A 17,278-nucleotide genomic window follows, 5' to 3' on the forward strand; every position below is an offset into this window, starting at 1 on the left:
CCGTTATTTCTGTACTCCTGAGTTCGTTTCACCCCGCTGGGTGGTTAACCACCTTTTACTAGTCAATAATTCTCTATATTAACTTTTCTGACTGACAAAGAGCTGGTACTGCGTGTGGTCCCAGGTTACAGACCCTGAAAAATAAGTTTTTAGGGTTAGCTTGGTCACGAACGTGGACTGCAGTGCAGTGCCAAGTTCCCTGTCAACGGGAAAGAGGATGTTCTAATCCATGGCATAAAGAGGCAGCAACATTAATCATGTTATCATCACCTGTGGTTAACTGAGGTGAAGCGCCAATTGAAACAAGGCCTGGAAGCCAAAGCGTCTGCTGTCCTTGACCATCATGGCAGTAATGATGAACATGAGGGCTGTAGGGTAGGATGGGTTCTTTTGAGGGCAATGAGGTAGTTACCAAGAGAAAATGATGCGCCAGGTCCTTTAATCCCCAGCGCAAGTCATGGTCTAACAACCAAAGAGCTTCCATAGCAGCTCTAAAAGGATGTTTTATTTCCAGTAGCCACAGAACTACTATTTCCAGAAGTTAAAACCAAAGTCCATTGTGTATGTTGCTGAAATACAACATCAGTTGATTTCACAACCTCACCAAGTTCCTCATGTGAAAGTTAGTGTATTGATTGGGAAAGAACTGGACCTGAAGCCTGGAAAGGGGTACATCTGATTAGATTTCAGACAAAACTGACCATTTTAAACCCCAAAGGCACTCTGAGGCTCCCTTGCCCTCCTATGTCTCAAGAGACAAGCCTTCTTTTGCTGGAAAACTTTTGCTGGAGAGCGTCACCTACAGTACGTGCCTTACAAGGGGATGCCCATTGTTCTCAAGATTGACCAAAACCACCCATTGTCCCCAAATCTCAACATGGCTCCAGGTGGTCAGGTACACAGGACCATCCACAAGTAAATACGTTACAGGCCAAAAAAACCTGCAAGATTTTTGTTAATATATATGGGAAAAACCCAGGGAATGTGTGTAGGAGTAAATATCAAAGGTGTTAGACAGAGGAGGGTGGGAATATACAGATCAGGCTGATTTCAGAGATATGGATGCATTTACTAGAGATTCCAGATTTAATATGTTAGCCCACGAAGCTGGAAGTGTCTCTAATAGTTTACTTGATTGGTTGACTGAAACTTGAACCCCGTGGTAGCCTACATGTAATGAGGTTGAGAGGCTAGAACTTCCCTGGCGTGATGTGGAAGAAGGAATCCAAATGTTGGAGTTGATTGCTACAGGCAAACTGCATACACACCCACCCTAACCAGATCTCCTGAGGAGGGCCAGAGACACTCCCTTCACTAACACGTTGAAAAATACATTGGTGAAAGGAGCACTGCATCGCTGAAAAACTCTGTGGCTACTCATCTGTAGACCAGGTATGACGGCAGGAGGTGTCACCACTGAGACAGGCTTTCTGATTTCCTTGGTGATGAAGAAATACAGGGGTTAGCAGAGTCCAAGCAGCAGGGACTTAATGCCGAAGACAAGACTGGTGCATTTACCATAAACGGCAGCAGGGATGTATTGATAACCAAAATGCTTAGGGATACTGGGTGTCCCTAGGAATGAAATCAGCGTGGAATCTACTAGAATATTACATGATCTATTAAACAGAAAAATCTCTAGGTCTGGCAACCACTAAGTCACCACCAGGGAGTCCAACATCACACCCAGTTTCTAGGCCTAGGCCGGTTTTCAGACCAGAGCCCTCTGATTGAAGGCAAGTCCAGGTGTCCTTGAGGAAGAGCCCTGCTGTATTGTCACAGGCATAGAATATCCTCCTCTGAGCATTCACCAAAGGGACATGTTGCCATTTACTACACGGACAGTGCACTGGGGAAAAGGAAATGCCCAGTGGTGTCAGAGATTACGAAATACTAGCTCTGAATCAATACTCAGTTCCCTAGAGCAGGCTGACTGACAAAGAAAATACATGAGCTCCATTTATAAATGTTTCTGTGTGATAACGTTAGTACCGACTAAAAGTAGATGTCTGCAGCCCCAAGCAGGGATAATCCCCAGTGAACAGCTTTTAAGGAAAATCCTCCTAGTGGGCAGAACCTGGGCGGTACATCTAGCGACCCACTTTGTCTGGAAAGAGAGATGGCCCGAAGTATGAATTTATACTAACCCATGGGTGACTGCTTACAGTTTGTCTGAATGATCAGGGACTTGAAAGGAACAGGATTAGAAGACTGATGACAAAGAATTTGGGGGGAAGAGGTAAGCTGATGGATGTCTCAGCGCGGGCACAGACTATGTCCCATATAAATGCTCACCAAAGGGCATCCACCGCAGATGGGGTGCTCAAGAATCAGATAAACAAAATTATATGCTCTGCAGATGTCATTCAGCCTCCTTCCCAGCCACTGCAATGCTAGCTCAATGGGTCCGTGAACAAAGTGACCGTGGTGGCAGGGATGGAGACTCAGCAACACGGACCTCCCCCTTGGCAAGGCTGAGCGAGCGGTCTGCTGCTGCTGTGGAGAAGCAGTAATGTTCCTGCCAGCATCCTCACCAGCTGCCTCCCAGCATGCCTTATTCACCATTATCGCACTCCCTTCACTATACTGCGGGGCTCCTGACGAAGGAAACCAATTCACAACAAAGGAAGGGCAGCAACGGGCTCATCCCCATGGAAGTGACTCATCACACCATATACCCCTTCACTCAGAAGCAGCGGCTCCAACAGAAAGGTGGAAGTGGCTTACTGAAGTCTCAGCTATGTCACCAGTTGAGAGACAACGCCGTAAAAGTGTCTCTGACGTAGAGGATGAAGTACACGCTTTGGATCGGAGACCACTGTCTCCCCTGTGATGGAATACGTGGCTCTGGGAACGGAGAGTGACTCCTATCGCTCTTATACCTAATAATCCACTCGGAGGATTTGCGCTCCCCACCACAGCAGCTTTGAGCTCTGCTAGTTTGGAAGCCTTAGTCCCAGAGGGTGAAATTTTCCCACCGGGGGACACATAATAATGATTCCAGTGAATTGGAATATAAGAATGCCACTTGGCTATTTTAGGTTTTTTATGCCACTGAACCAAAACGTAGAAAAAGAAGTTCCTCTACTGATGGGTGATTGATCCCAACTACCAAAGAAAAAACTTAGGCTGTTGCTCAACAGTGGGTGAAAGGAACTCTATGTTTGAAACCCAGGGGATTCTATGAGGTGACCACTAATACGTCTATGATCAATAACAAGAGTTAATGAAACACAACGATAACCAGTAACAGGCAGGACTACTGAAGACTCAGAACCTTCAGAAATGAAAGTTCAGGTCACCCCACCAAGTAAAGAACCCTGAACAGCTGAGGTTTTGGCTGAGAGAAAAAGGAAATCTGGAACGAGCAGGGGAGGAAGGAAGCCAGAAATCATGACTAGTTACAGAAATGAGGATGGGAGGGGCTTTGTGTATTTTTCCCTTTGCTTGATATCTATATAATTATATCTATATCTGTATAATATATGTACACTTATTTGTGTATATTAACTATTTCTTTCTTATCTCTTTTTCTTATTTTTCCCTAGCTTATGGAGGTGTGATTGACAAATAAAAATTGTATATATTTAAGGTGTACAACATGATTTTTTTTTTTTTGGCTGCACCATGCGGCGTGTGGGATCTTAGTTCCCTGACCAGGGATCAAACCCATGCCCCCTGCACTAGGAGTGCGGAGTCTTAACCACTGGACTGCCAGGGAAGTCCCCAACATGATGTTTTGATATAAGTATACATTATAAAATGACTACCACAATCATGCTAATTAACATATTTATCAGCTCACATAGTTACCTTTTGTGTTGTATTATGAGAACACTTGAGAGATCTAATCTCCTAGCAAATTTCACATTATTATTAATAGTCACCATGCTGTACTTTAGGTCTCCAGGACCTAATTCATCTTATGACTGAAAGTTTGTACCTTACACACAACTCCTTTATCCATTCATCCATCAATGGACACTTGGGTTGCTTCCATATCTCAGCTTCTGTGAATAATGCTGCAGTGAACATGGGAGTGCAGATCTCTCTTTGAGACAGTGATTTTATTTCCTTTGGATATATACCCAGAGGTAGGACAGCTGAATCATAGGGTAGTTCTATTTTTAACTTTTTGAGGATCCCTCCCCCATAACTGTTTTCCATAGTGGCTGTACCCATTTACATTCTCACCAACACCGTACGAGGGTTCCCTTTTCTCCACATCCTTGCCAGCACTTGTGATCTTTTGACTTTTTGCCATCAGCCATCCTAACAGGTGTGAGATTATATATTTCACTGTGGTTTTGATTTGCATTTCCCCGATGATTAGTGATGATGAGCATCTTTTCATATACCTGCTGGCTATCTGCATGTCTTCTTGGAAAAATGTCTATTTCCCGCATGTTCTATATGCAAGTTGTGAGGGGTTAACTTTATGACTTAGTCTTTAGGTAACAGAGTATTCAGTGAGACTACAATGGAATTTGAGGAGAGATTAATAAGGTCAGCAATGGATACGATGACATTTGGGAGTGTGTGTCTCATTTTGGGGGAAGCGTGAAAACTTCTTCACTTGTACAAAGGACAGGTGCTCTTCATTGGTAAAAGCAGAGTTGTTTCATTATTATATGGAAGTTCAAATGTGCACAGAGGCTGTACACAGAAGCTGAGTAGCCAACGGGGTGAACTGCGCCAGTTACCAATCAGTTGCTTCTCAGCACCATATCTGTTGTTTTGTCCTGCCTCATGATACTGGAGACAGACCCTATAAACATTTTTCTTTTGCCAGCTGGCACAATGTTAGGCTGTCAATAATGGGCACTGGAGAGCCACTGCAAGACATGACAGAGGAGGGGCCTTCCCTTCCTGTTTCCTGTGTGATTTTTTTCCAGTGGCTATGGTTGCCAGCAGCATATGAGACACCCAGTGTTACTCACCCTCAAGTATTTTATTGGCACCTCAGTCGACCAGCTTCAGCCTGCCAGCTCCCCAGCTGGTGGCTTCCTACACGCCAGCCGTGGTACCCCTGAGAACCATCACTGGAACCCCAGCGGATGGCTTCTTGTGAACCAGCTCCAGACTGTGACACCACAGCAAAACCCTCCACCACCCAGAAGCAGCTACATGCTCTCCAATGAGGTCTAAATTTCTCTCCCAAGTCTGTTCCTTCCTTTGGTGTTCTTCCTACGTTCAGAGGGAGTAGCTGCTCCCTACCTTTGCTATTCCGATATTCCTTAGAGACTTTTACTAGTTAATAGACTTTTAGTAGTTGACCTTGGGCTTCCCTAGTGGCACAGTGGTTGAGAGTCCCCCTGCCGATGCAGGGGACACGGGTTCGTGTCCCGGTCCAGGAAGATCCCACATGCCGCGGAGTGGCTGGGCCCGTGAGCCATGGCCGCTGAGCCTGCGCGTCCGGAGCCTGTGCTCCGCAACGGGAGAGGCCACAGCAGTGAGAGGCCCGCGTACTGCAAAAAAAAAAATAGTAGTTGACCTTTTGCTAGTTAGTAATGTTAATATTGAGTTTTCACTGTTCAAATTACTGGTGTAGTTTCTGTTGCCTGATTGGACCCTGACTGATATAATCTGCTGTTTTGTACTGAGGCCTCTCTTACATCATGGTATTACCCACTGGACAGGACCTACTAACCTTACAAACGGTACATTTTTCAAACTTAGTTACCATTATTTTGATAATATTTTAAGTAAATAACAGGAAGAAGCTGTAATTTCTTGAATAAAGAAGACAGTTTGAAATCAAGCCCTACATATATGATGATGTAGATGCAAAAAATGATGGTGAACAGACATAACTACTACCAACTTCTAAGTCAGGCCTTGCCATTAAGGACTTCCTCCATTTTAAGGAACCTAGTCTCTGTCAAACACAATCTCCATTCCCTGCTTTATACTGTAAAATCGCTGATTCCACGAAAAGGTCTTGTGAAAACCTAAGGGAGAAAGTGTGTGGGTGTGTTCGTGTGGGTGTATGTTTGTGGGTCCTGAGTATTCACGGACACAGAGATCAAAATTAGACACGCAGTCAACCCAAGGAACCAACACATAAAATATTTATAGGTTACTTTTTTTACTTGCTGCTTTTATAACTCGCTTCTCCACCACAAGCCCATAACACGGAGCCAAGAATCTGGAAATAATTTCAAAAAACTAACAGGTCCATAAAACTCTGTGGTCTCCCCGAACCAGACTCATTAATGTTACTAACTAATATCAGATCTCATTCTTTTGGGCACATCTATTTAAAGAAAGATTTTTATCTCCTTAAATGCAAACAATTCAATAAACTAAGAAATATTCTGACTTGATTGGAAGAAAACAGAATTACAAAGAGAAAAGAGATGAAACGTAATTAATCTTAAGGTCTACTATTGTACGTGGCTATATTTCTCCATCCATCAAACAACGGGAGCAAAAATACTTGGCTTCAGATAATATGTTTTAAGGTCCCAAATTTTCTGATTCTAATTGTATAAAGAACAGAAAACCCCCTGGGGTGAGTCTCCTGCTGTACCAGAGATTTACTTTATTTAAAAAAAATTTTTTTTTTAATTTATTTTTTGGCTGCATTGGGTCTTCGTTGCTGCACGTGGGCTTTGTCTAGTTGCTTCTCTTGTTGCGGAGCACGGGCTCTAGGTGCACGGGCTTCAGCAGTTGTGGCTCACAGGCTCTGGAGCGCAGGCTCAGTAGCTGTGGCGCAAGGGCTCAGTCGCTCCGCGGCATGTGGGATCTTCCTGGACCGGGGATCAAACCCGTGTGCCCTGCACTGGCAGGCGGATTCTTAACCACTGCGCCACCAGGGAAGCCCCCCTTACCAGACATTTAGATACTCTTGTTACATCTCTCCATTGACCACTCCCTCAAGCATCCGCCACCCCATTCCCACCCTCTTTACCTTGACAAATGGCAGGTACTTCACTCTAATTGAACAGAGAAGGCCTTTATATATAACTTAGATGTTTTCCTAACATACCTCAGGGGAGAGTGTCTCTGGTATTAGATGCCACAAGAGATTAACAAAAATTTCCATAGCCAAAAATGATTTATGACTGTTGTCCCAGAGACATTTTCTAGATGAGCACTCCTTTAAGCTACCCTAACATCTGTCCTATCCTCTATTGTGCAATCTTGGAAATTATTAACCAATTCTTGGTCAATTAAGGATATTGAGGTTACAATTTTATTGTAAAAAACAAAATTTTATTAAGTAAAAATTTTATTAAGAAAATAAATAGCAAAATAGTTGAGGCATATAAGAGCCTTGGTATTATTTTCATTTATGGGTAAATCATCAAGGAGCCAATTCATATAAAATTTTATCTTTATATTGCTACAAACTTCATCATTTTAAAAGAACTCTCTCATCAATGAAAGAAAAAATTAAATATATCAATGCACTTAACACTCCTCATGTTTGGGGAAAAACTTCCAAAAAGAGGCAGAAGCCTTTAAATGGAATGGAAATGCCTGCAAATATAATATTTTACTATGCATAAAATGTTACATGTTTTATTTCACTACCATAGAAGCAAATCAGTAAAAACAAGAGTAATATGCACAGCCTGATCGTTCCAGAATCTTCAAAGGAAGATTTCGTTTTTCAGAGTAGCTTTCCTTACAGAGATAACTGAGGACAGGAGAGAGAGCTTCATGTGGAAAAAGAAAATGGAAAAGAGACAGTGATCTTTTCATCATCACTGTTCTTGGTTTTCATCTCATTCCTTTATTGCCACATAGGACAGAAACCAAAGAGTCACTCCATTAACACTTTGCCACATAAAAATATAATCCATGTCTATAGTTTGGGACAATGAATGGAGATAAGGAAGGTACCGCTATCAAATCAGAAATAATTCAGGAAATATGATATTTGTACTTTGCAAAGCTGCTTCTTGCTTAAAGATACATTTCAGCTCATGACTTATACAGTTTGTGTTTTTGTATTGGTACTTTACATTTCTGTGCTAAAAGTCCATTCCAAGAACAGAGTTCAGTATGTTTTATTAGGGAAAAAAATCAGTGAGGAAGTTTAAAAGTTTACCAAGAACATATCCCTTCTTCATAAGAGGCACTCTTGGCATTCTTAAGAGATTCAGCTTAACATTCCTTAGTCCTTCAGATATACTTCACAGATAAATTATTTATTTATTTATTTACTTTTTTGCGGTACGCGGGCCTCTCACTGCTGTGGCCTCTCCCGTTGCGGAGCACAGGCTCCGGACGCACAGGCTCAGCGGCCATGGCTCACGGGCCCAGCCACTCCGCAGCATGTGGGATCTTCGCGGACCGGGGCACGAACCCGTGTCCCCTGCATCGGCAGGCAGACTCTCAACCACTGTGCCACCACGGAAGCCCACAGATAAATTTTTTAACAGACTAATTCTTCATTTTTTTTTTTAAACTTTATTTATTTTTGGCTGTGTTGGGTCTTCGTTTCTGTGCAAGGGCTTTCTCTAGTTGCGGCAAGCAGGGGCCACTCTTCATGGCGGTCTGCGGGGCCTTTCACTGTCATGGCCTCTATTGTTGTGGGGCACAGGGTCCAGACGCGCAGGCTCAGTAGTTGTGGCTCACGGGCCTAGTTGCTCCGTGGCATGTAGGATCTTCCCGGACCAGGGCTCGAACCCATGTACCCTGCATTGGCAGGCAGATTCTCAACCACTGCGCCACCAGGGAAGCCCTAATTCTTCTTTTTATTTTACTGATTGCATTGTTAAATACTAATGAAAATTGCGTCTTACTAAATGAGGCATAATTATAAAATTATAGTACTGATCTTTACTAAATCTTTTAGAATTAATACTCCCAAATGAGCCTTGCCCTCATCAAAGAAGTCATCAGTGTCACCACTCAACAACAGGACCCAGTTTGCTTCTTTTTCAAGGAAGCTAGAAATCTGGATTTTCATATGAAATCATCTAAATTTTAAATGTCGATAATGAACTTTTTAAAATTAAAATACTGTGTGGACCAAACACAAAATACCTGTACGACAGAAATACCCATGAGCTACCCGTTGGTACCACATTTAACCGTGACAACCCTGATGGACTAGCACACAGCTGTACACAGTGGAGCTGCCCTCTCCACCTCCCCAGTTCCCTCCCCTTCCCATTGTGCTGACTTTACTCCTTCAGATTACCGTATGCAGACTCTGCAGTTTGCAGCCCTGATTTAAAACTACAGGCCCTGCAATTCCATTAGCTGGGTTCCTGAGTGTTATAAACATTTGTCCTCTGATGGCAGGTTTAATTTTTGACACAGTCAAAAGTTATTACAACGAAACCTGTGAATACATATGTTAATGTCATTTGCCCATTAAGAAAATAGTGAACACGGAGCAAGGGGATGCACAGATGCACAAAGCCATTGTCTTTGTCTTCAAGGAATAGGTCAAGGAGATACGAACAAAGGGATTTAACAGGATTAAAGAGGTGAACACTGAAACAAGTGCACGGTGGGAAACCTGCAGGTCTGGAGGCAAATGAATCCAAAAGGGAGTGCTGAGGTTGGAGAATAAAGGCTAGATGCCGTGATAAGGATGAAGAAAAGCAGAGCTGCTGAAGACTGGGTAAAATAAATTATGGGCAGAGAAGGGAAGCTCAGGCTGGCTATTTTGAAGGCAGAGCAGTTCTAAGCTATGAGGTTTTACCCATAAGTGGCTGAAGGTAAGTGGAACTAAAAGCCATGCAAATGGTAGTGACAGAAGTCTGCGGTCGGTTCAAGGGTCCTTAAAGTGGATGCCAAATTCACTCAGGATGGTTGATGGTCAAAGACAAGACAGAAACAATAACTGAGGCAGGTACTGAAATCAAGGAAGACAGGAATGTGTGCAACATGAAGTGGTTTAAATAAGTTGCATGGAGAGAGAGTCCATGAAGAGGGGTGGTAGCAAATGAGAAAGCAGGCTGATTTTCTTATACGGCTTACGGACTGACTCAGTCAACGAGGACACCACTTATTTTGATTTATAAGTTGTATAAAAAAAGGACTTTGTTTCTTTTTAAAGTTAAAAGGTTATTGGACTTCCCTGGTGGTGCAGTGGTTAAGAATCCACCTGGCAATGCAGGGGACCCGGGTTCAAGCCCTGGTCCGGGAAGATCCCACATGCTGCGGACCAACTAAGCCCGTGCGCCACAACTACTGAGCCTGCACCCTAGAGCCCGCGAGCTACAACTACTGAGCCCGTGCGCCTAGGGCCCGTGCTGTGCACCAAGAGAAGCCCCCGCAATGAGAAGCCCACGCACCTCAACGCAGAGCGGCCCCCGCTTACCGCAACTAGAGAAAGCCCGTGTGCAGCAACAAAGACCAGCCAAAAATAAATAAATTTTTTTTTAAAAAAGTTAAAAGGTTATTAATTTTACTTATTATGCCTCACTTATTACTGAATCAAATTAATATCTTAAAAGGAAGAGGATATCAGACGTTCCTTTAGAGGAGACAAATATATCACACCCCACCCGCCTTACCCCACCCCACAACTAGATTTCCTAATATACGAGGATAAGAGAGACATTTTCTGTATCAAATGGGACCAAAACTGAAAGGCAGTTTTCATTAAAGAAAAAAATTCTAAAGTGTATTTCTGAAAATGTATCCTAGAAGTATCTTATGAACATAGACAATTCAGCTAGGTGAGTTGAAAGAACTGTACAGAGGGGCTCAAAAAGAGAAATAAGAAACGTAGGAAAGGTTTTTGTTTGTAGGCACAAATGGCGGGCCCCTCCAGCTGGCTGTGAGTGTCCTTACTCAAGGCTGATAAGGTCACAGGCTGCTCTGTCTCTTTTCTAAACTCCTCTCTGAAGGGAAGAGTTAATGGAGAATCTGCCTCTCCTTCTCTGCAGGCCGTGCTAAGATAAACAGGTGTGAAATGTTTTTCTCTGTTTATATACAGTTCTTAAAAAGGAAAATTTCTTCCTAACTCATCCTGACAAATGGCTGTGGGTAAACATTCCAGAACCTTTATGAATTTGCTAAAACAAAAAGCAAAAAAAATCTACCATAATAAAGGAAAAAACACATTTCAAATACCACCCAAGTACTGGTTATGTGTTCTTTACAAGTTTTCACCTACAGAACTAATACAGATTTCTCCCCCTTATAATTACCAAAATCTGGAGCCAGCTAGAAACAAAGGCAAAATTCTAAAGCCCTGTTGGTTAGTAATCAAATGTTCTATTTGTCTTCCTAAAGAATACTACAAGATTAAGATGTCAAACCCAAAGAAATGTACAATATTTTAACTTAAAATGCCTGCAGTGTTTCTTCAGCTATCAACTCATACCCGGAGAGACTCTTAAGTAGAATTCATGTTTACTTTATACCACGTGTATGCAGAACTTCATGACAGCAAAGAAATTAAGGGGAAAAAATTAAGATAAACAAGGAGATTAAAAGTAAGGGCCATGGGTAATTCCCTGGTGGTCTAGTGGTTAAGACTCTGCGCTTTCACTGCTGAGGGGCCGGTTTGATCCCTGGTCAGGAAACTAATCCCACAAACCGTGTGGCATGAAAAAAAAAAAAAAAAAAAAAAGGATGCCATCAATGATACTCTACGGGAATTGAAGCAGAAAATACCAAAAGCATATGAGTATATTTTCAAGGTACTTTCATGATTTAAAACTAAACAGGGGGTGAGTTGCCATTGTGTACAAAACTGACAAATCATAAAGATGTTTTTCCCGTCTCCATGCTATAAGATTCCATGCATTTGGTTAGCTTTTTTTTTTCTGATTATAAAAGTAGCATATGCTCACTGTTTCCCATTTTTCATGGCCATATACAACTCTTAACACATACGCATGTGCCCTTTTCCAATTATTTCCTTAGAACAAGTACTTAAAAGTTAGAGTGATGGATCAAATAGCATTTCATTTTAAGACTTCTGTCAGTCTCCAAAACTGCCCTCCAGCAGGCTATGCCATTTTACACTTCCGCCGAAAGTCTAAACTTCCCTAGACCTTCCCTCATCTTCTGACAGGAGCTAGCTCTCCTCTGCAGCTCTCCCGATGACAGCTAGTCTGTCTCTTTCAGCACTTGCTCCATGGGGCCTGGAGGGGAACAAGGTGTCCTCCTGGCTCCTCATAACCATTTCCAGACAGCTCTCCCTCCCCTCCCTAAAAGCTGAATCTATGTCATTAGATTGCATCATCCATTATCCTTTACAGTTGCCAACATATACAAGTTCCAGAGAACTCCCTTTCATTGCTTGATGATTTCAGCTCCTAGCTTACTGCCATTTTCTCCCGATTACAATTCTTGTCACATAGTGTAGGAATGTTTACATGCACATAAATGAGCCTCGGACACTTGTCCTCTCAAGTCCTTGAACTCTGCTGCAACAATCTAATCCTTCAACACACCTCAGTAGCACATCCTTTTGGTCACACCCTAGACCCTGCATGACCAGCAACTGCACCGTCAGTAATCCAATATCCACCCATCCCACTTCTTATATTTCCTGCTCCCTCCTTCTAGCACCTGGACTCCAGCAGCCCCTCGCCCTACAATCACCAGTTCCTACATCTTTTCATGCCACTCCCTTCCCGGATGTCTTCCTTCCCCTCTTCCCCTCACTTAAATTCCATGGCAATTCATAGAGTCCTTCCCTTCAATCCATCCTCACCTCCTCTGTCCTGCTTTTACTTCACTTTACTCAGGAAAACCACAACCGTGAATAAATCCGATGTTCTTTCTACTCCACTCCTGCACCTGTTGAGCTGAATATGCCTGGAGAAAACACACACCCTTATCGGTACTCAGCAACCAACTACATTTCCCTATTCCAGTGGTTCTGAAATTTTTGGCGTACAGACACTAATTGTTCCAGCACCATTTATTGAAAATATGATCCTTTCTTCATCTTTTCATCCTCATCTCAACTGCCTTGGGACCTCTGTCAAAAATCTATTGACCAACTATGTGTGGGTCTATGTCTAGACTCTCTGTTCTGTTCCGCTGTTCTATCCATACATCTTGACACCACACAATGTGGAAAACTGTAGCTTTATAGTAAGTACTGATATAAGGCAGTAGCGTAAGTTCTCCAACATTGCTCTCTTTTCCAAAATTCTTTTGGCTATTCCAGGTGCTTCGCATCTCCATATATGTTTTATGATCTGCTTATCAATATCTACCAAAAGCTGGCCGTAGGTTGTGATTGTATTGAATATATAAATCCATTTCAGGAGAACTGACATCTTGACATATATTCTGACCTATAAACATAGCATATCTCTCCATTTATTATGTCTTCTTTCATTTCTCTCAGCAATGTTTTATAGTTTTCAGGGTAAAGATACTGCACAATTCTTTCGTTAAATGTATCCCTCAGTATTTCATTTTTTTCTGAAACAGAACTTTATATTTTAGCTGTGCTACATAATACATAACTTACCATTTTAACCATTTTAAGTGTACAAGGTATTAAATGCATTCACACTGTTGTGCAACCATCACCACTAGTCTATTTCCAGAATTTGTTCACCATCCCAAACAGAAACTTTATACCAATTAAACAATTCCCCATTCCCCACAGCCCCTAGTAATCACTATTCTACTTTCTGTACCTGAATTTGCCTATTTTAGGTATCTCATATAAGTAAAATCATACAATATTTGTCCTTTTGTGTTTCACTTATTTCTCTAAGCATAATGTTTTCACGATTCATCCACGTTGTAGCATGTATAAGAATTACACTCCTTTGGGCTTCCCTGGTGGCGCAGTGGTTGAGAGTCCGCCTGCCGATGCAGGGGACACGGGTTCGTGCCCCGGTCTGGGAAGATCCCACATGCCGCAGAGAGGCTGGGCCCGTGAGCCATGGCCGCTGAGCCTGCGTGTCCGGAGCCTGTGCTCCGCAACGGGAGAGGCCACAGCAGTGAGAGGCCCGCGTACCGCAAAAAAAAAAAAAAAAAAGAATTACACTCCTTTTAAAGGAATGAATACTATTTAATTGCATACATACACCATATTTTGTTTATCCATGCATCTGGTGATGGACATTTGGGTTATTTCCAATTATCTCATATTTTCGTTGCATTGTAGGTGGTAGTTTTTAGATGGCTAATTCCTTCCTCGGTTCATTGCCTGTATCAAAAATGAACTCTTGATCTGCTCTCACAGACCTGCTCCACCCATGATTTCCCCCTCTCCCATGATGGCAGATGCATCCTTCCATGTCCTCAGTGCACAACCTTTGAGACTTCCTCGACTCTACTTTCACACAGCACGTCCAGTGAGCAAATCTGGTTAGATCTATCTTTAAAATATACCCCAAATTCAACCGCTTCTGACTGCCACCAGTGTAACCTTCCTGGGCCTGGCCACAAACATCTCTTTGTCTGGATTATAATTTAACTGGCCTTTCTGCCCCTGCCCCATATGGTCTTTTCTCAGCAGAGTAACCAGAGTAGTCATATTAAAACATAAGTCATTTCACTTCTCTACTCCAAAGCATTGAACTGCTCACCATTTCCTCCTGATTTAAATCAGAAGCTCTTACAATTGCCTACAGGCCCTATCCGATTTGGCCTTGCTACCTCTCTGGCCCCATTTCCTGTCTCTTCCCCCCCTCACTCACTCCACTCCAGCCACAACGGCCTCCCTGCTCTTCCCCAACACACCAGGCGTGCTCCCACCTGGCATCTGCATGTTCCCTCTGCGTGGACTGTTTTATCCCCGTGTAAGCAGATGGCTTCATCGCTTACTCCAGGCATTTACTCAAATACCACCTTCTCAACGAGGCCTACCTGACCAGCCCATGTAAACTGGCAACACTAGCCCCATACTGGCGCTCCTGATGCCCCGTACTCTGCTCTATGTTTTTCCTCACTTTTTTTTTTTTCTTTCTTAAAGCCTTTACTTTTCACACATGACAGAAAAATCTTACAGGTACACATGGAAAAGCAATACATGATCACAGCTGAAAGTTAAGACAATCTAGTCAGAAAGCTTTTACTCCCGTCAGCTAATGCTGAAGCTGAAGTTCTGCATATGACATGCTGCAGGGCTGAAAGCAACGGTAATTAGTATTCCTCTCCTTCTTCCTCTCCCTCTCCTTCAACAGAATCCACACCAACCTCCTCATAATCCTTCTCAAGGGCAGCCATGTTCTCACGGGCCTCAGAAAACTCTCCTTCCTCCATGCCCTCACCCACGTACCAGTGAACAAAGGCACGCTTGGCATACATCAGGTCAAACTTATGGTCCAGGCGAGCCCAGGCCTCAGCGATGGCTGTGGTGTTGCTCAGCATGCACACAGCTCGCTGTACTTTGGCCAGGTCTCCACCAGGTACCACAGTGGGAGGCTGGTAATTAATGCCAACCTTGAAGCCAGTGGGGCACCAGTCCACAAACTGGATGCTGCGCTTGGTCTTGATGGTGGCAATGGCAGCACTGACATCTTTGGGAACCACATCGCCACGGTACAACAGGCAGCAAGCCATGTATTTACCATGGCGAGGGTCGCATTTCACCATCTGGTTGGCTGGCTCAAAGCAAGCATTGGTGATCTCTGCTACAGAAAGCTGTTCATGGTAGGCTTTCTCAGCAGAGATGACAGGGGCATATGTGGCCAGAGGGAAGTGGATGCGGGGATAGGGCACCAAGTTGGTCTGGAATTCTGTCAGATCAACATTCAGGGCTCCATCAAATCGCAGGGAAGCGGTGATGGAGGACACAATCTGGCTAATAAGGCGGTTAAGATTTGTGTAGGTTGGGCGCTCAATATCGAGGTTTCTACGACAGATGTCATAGATGGCCTCATTGTCTACCATGAAGGCACAATCAGAGTGCTCCAGGGTGGTGTGGGTGGTGAGGATGGAGTTGTAGGGCTCAACTACAGCTGTGGAAACCTGAGGGGCTGGGTAAATGGAGAACTCCAGCTTGGACTTCTTGCCATAATCGACAGAGAGACGTTCCATCAGCAGGGAGGTGAACCCGGAACCAGTTCCCCCGCCAAAGCTGTGGAAAACCAAGAAGCCCTGAAGACCTGTGCACTGGTCAGCCAATTTCCGAATTCGGTCCAAGACAAGGTCAATGATCTCCTTGCCAATGGTGTAGTGACCTCGGGCATAGTTATTGGCAGCATCTTCCTTGCCTGTGATGAGCTGCTCAGGGTGGAAGAGCTGGCGGTAGGTGCCAGTGCGAACTTCATCAATGACCGTGGGTTCCAGGTCTACAAACACTGCCCTGGGCACATGTTTGCCAGCGCCTGTCTCACTGAAGAAGGTGTTGAAGGAGTCATCTCCTCCCCCAATAGTCTTGTCACTTGGCATTTGGCCATCAGGCTGGATGCCGTGTTCCAGGCAGTAGAGCTCCCAGTAGGCATTGCCGATCTGGACACCAGCCTGGCCAACGTGGATGGAGATGCACTCACGCATGGTGGCTACGGGTCAGCAGGCGCAGGCAACAGGAGTAGACACCGGGTCCCGGTTACCGTCCTCGACAAGCTAAGAGTCGAGGTAAGTAACGCACTCTTCCTCACTTTTTTAATATAAACTTTTCATTTTGGAATAATTTTAGATTTACAGAGAAGTTGGAAAGATAATGCAGATCATTCCTCTCACCCAGCTTCCCTTAATTTTAACATATTGCATCACCAGGGTCCCTGTATCAGAACTAAGAAACCATTACTGGTACATTACTATTAACTAAACTCCAGACTTTATCTAGATTTCACCATTTTTAACACTGATGTCTTTTTTTTTTTTTTTTTTTTCTGTTCTAGAATCCAGTGCAAGATACTACATTATGTTTGGTCATCATGCCTCAATCTCTTCTGGACTGTGACAGTTTCTCAGTCTTTCTTGGTTTCTTAAGACCTTAATAACCTTGAGGAGTACTGGCCAGGTATTTTGTAGAATGTCCATCATTTTGGGTTTATCTGATATTTTCCTCACGACTAGAATGGGGTTATGGGTTTGGGGGGAAGAGGACCACAGAGGTGAAGTGGTTTTCTCATCACATCATATTGGGGTTATGGGCTAGCAGCATGGCTTAACACTAACGATATTAACCCATGTCACTTGGTTAAGGTAGTGTTTGGCACCTTTGTTGATTGTAAAGTTACTGATTTTTTCTTTTCTATACTCTAATTTTTGGAAGTGAGTCACTAAGTTCAGCCCATATTTAAGAGGCATAAGGGTCTTTATAATGTTTTAATATACCCTTCAGTTAGTTGTTTCATTTCCCACATTTGAAGGCAAAGCTCTATAAGGACATGAATTTTGTCTATTTTTTTGTAAGTTTTTTGTCTATTTATTT

At 43.4% G+C, this 17,278-nt stretch overlaps 1 protein-coding gene and 1 pseudogene across 6 annotated transcripts in view; both read right to left on the reverse strand.

The window, feature by feature from the left end:
- MAP3K20 (mitogen-activated protein kinase kinase kinase 20) overlaps positions 1-17,278 on the reverse strand; it is a 174,424-nt gene that overhangs the window by 131,298 nt on the left and 25,848 nt on the right. The window lies entirely within an intron of this gene.
- Positions 14,847-16,488, reverse strand: LOC137226513 (tubulin alpha-1B chain pseudogene; annotated as a pseudogene).

Source organism: Pseudorca crassidens, chromosome 6 (genome assembly GCF_039906515.1).
Source record: "Pseudorca crassidens isolate mPseCra1 chromosome 6, mPseCra1.hap1, whole genome shotgun sequence".
NCBI lineage: Eukaryota > Metazoa > Chordata > Mammalia > Artiodactyla > Delphinidae > Pseudorca > Pseudorca crassidens.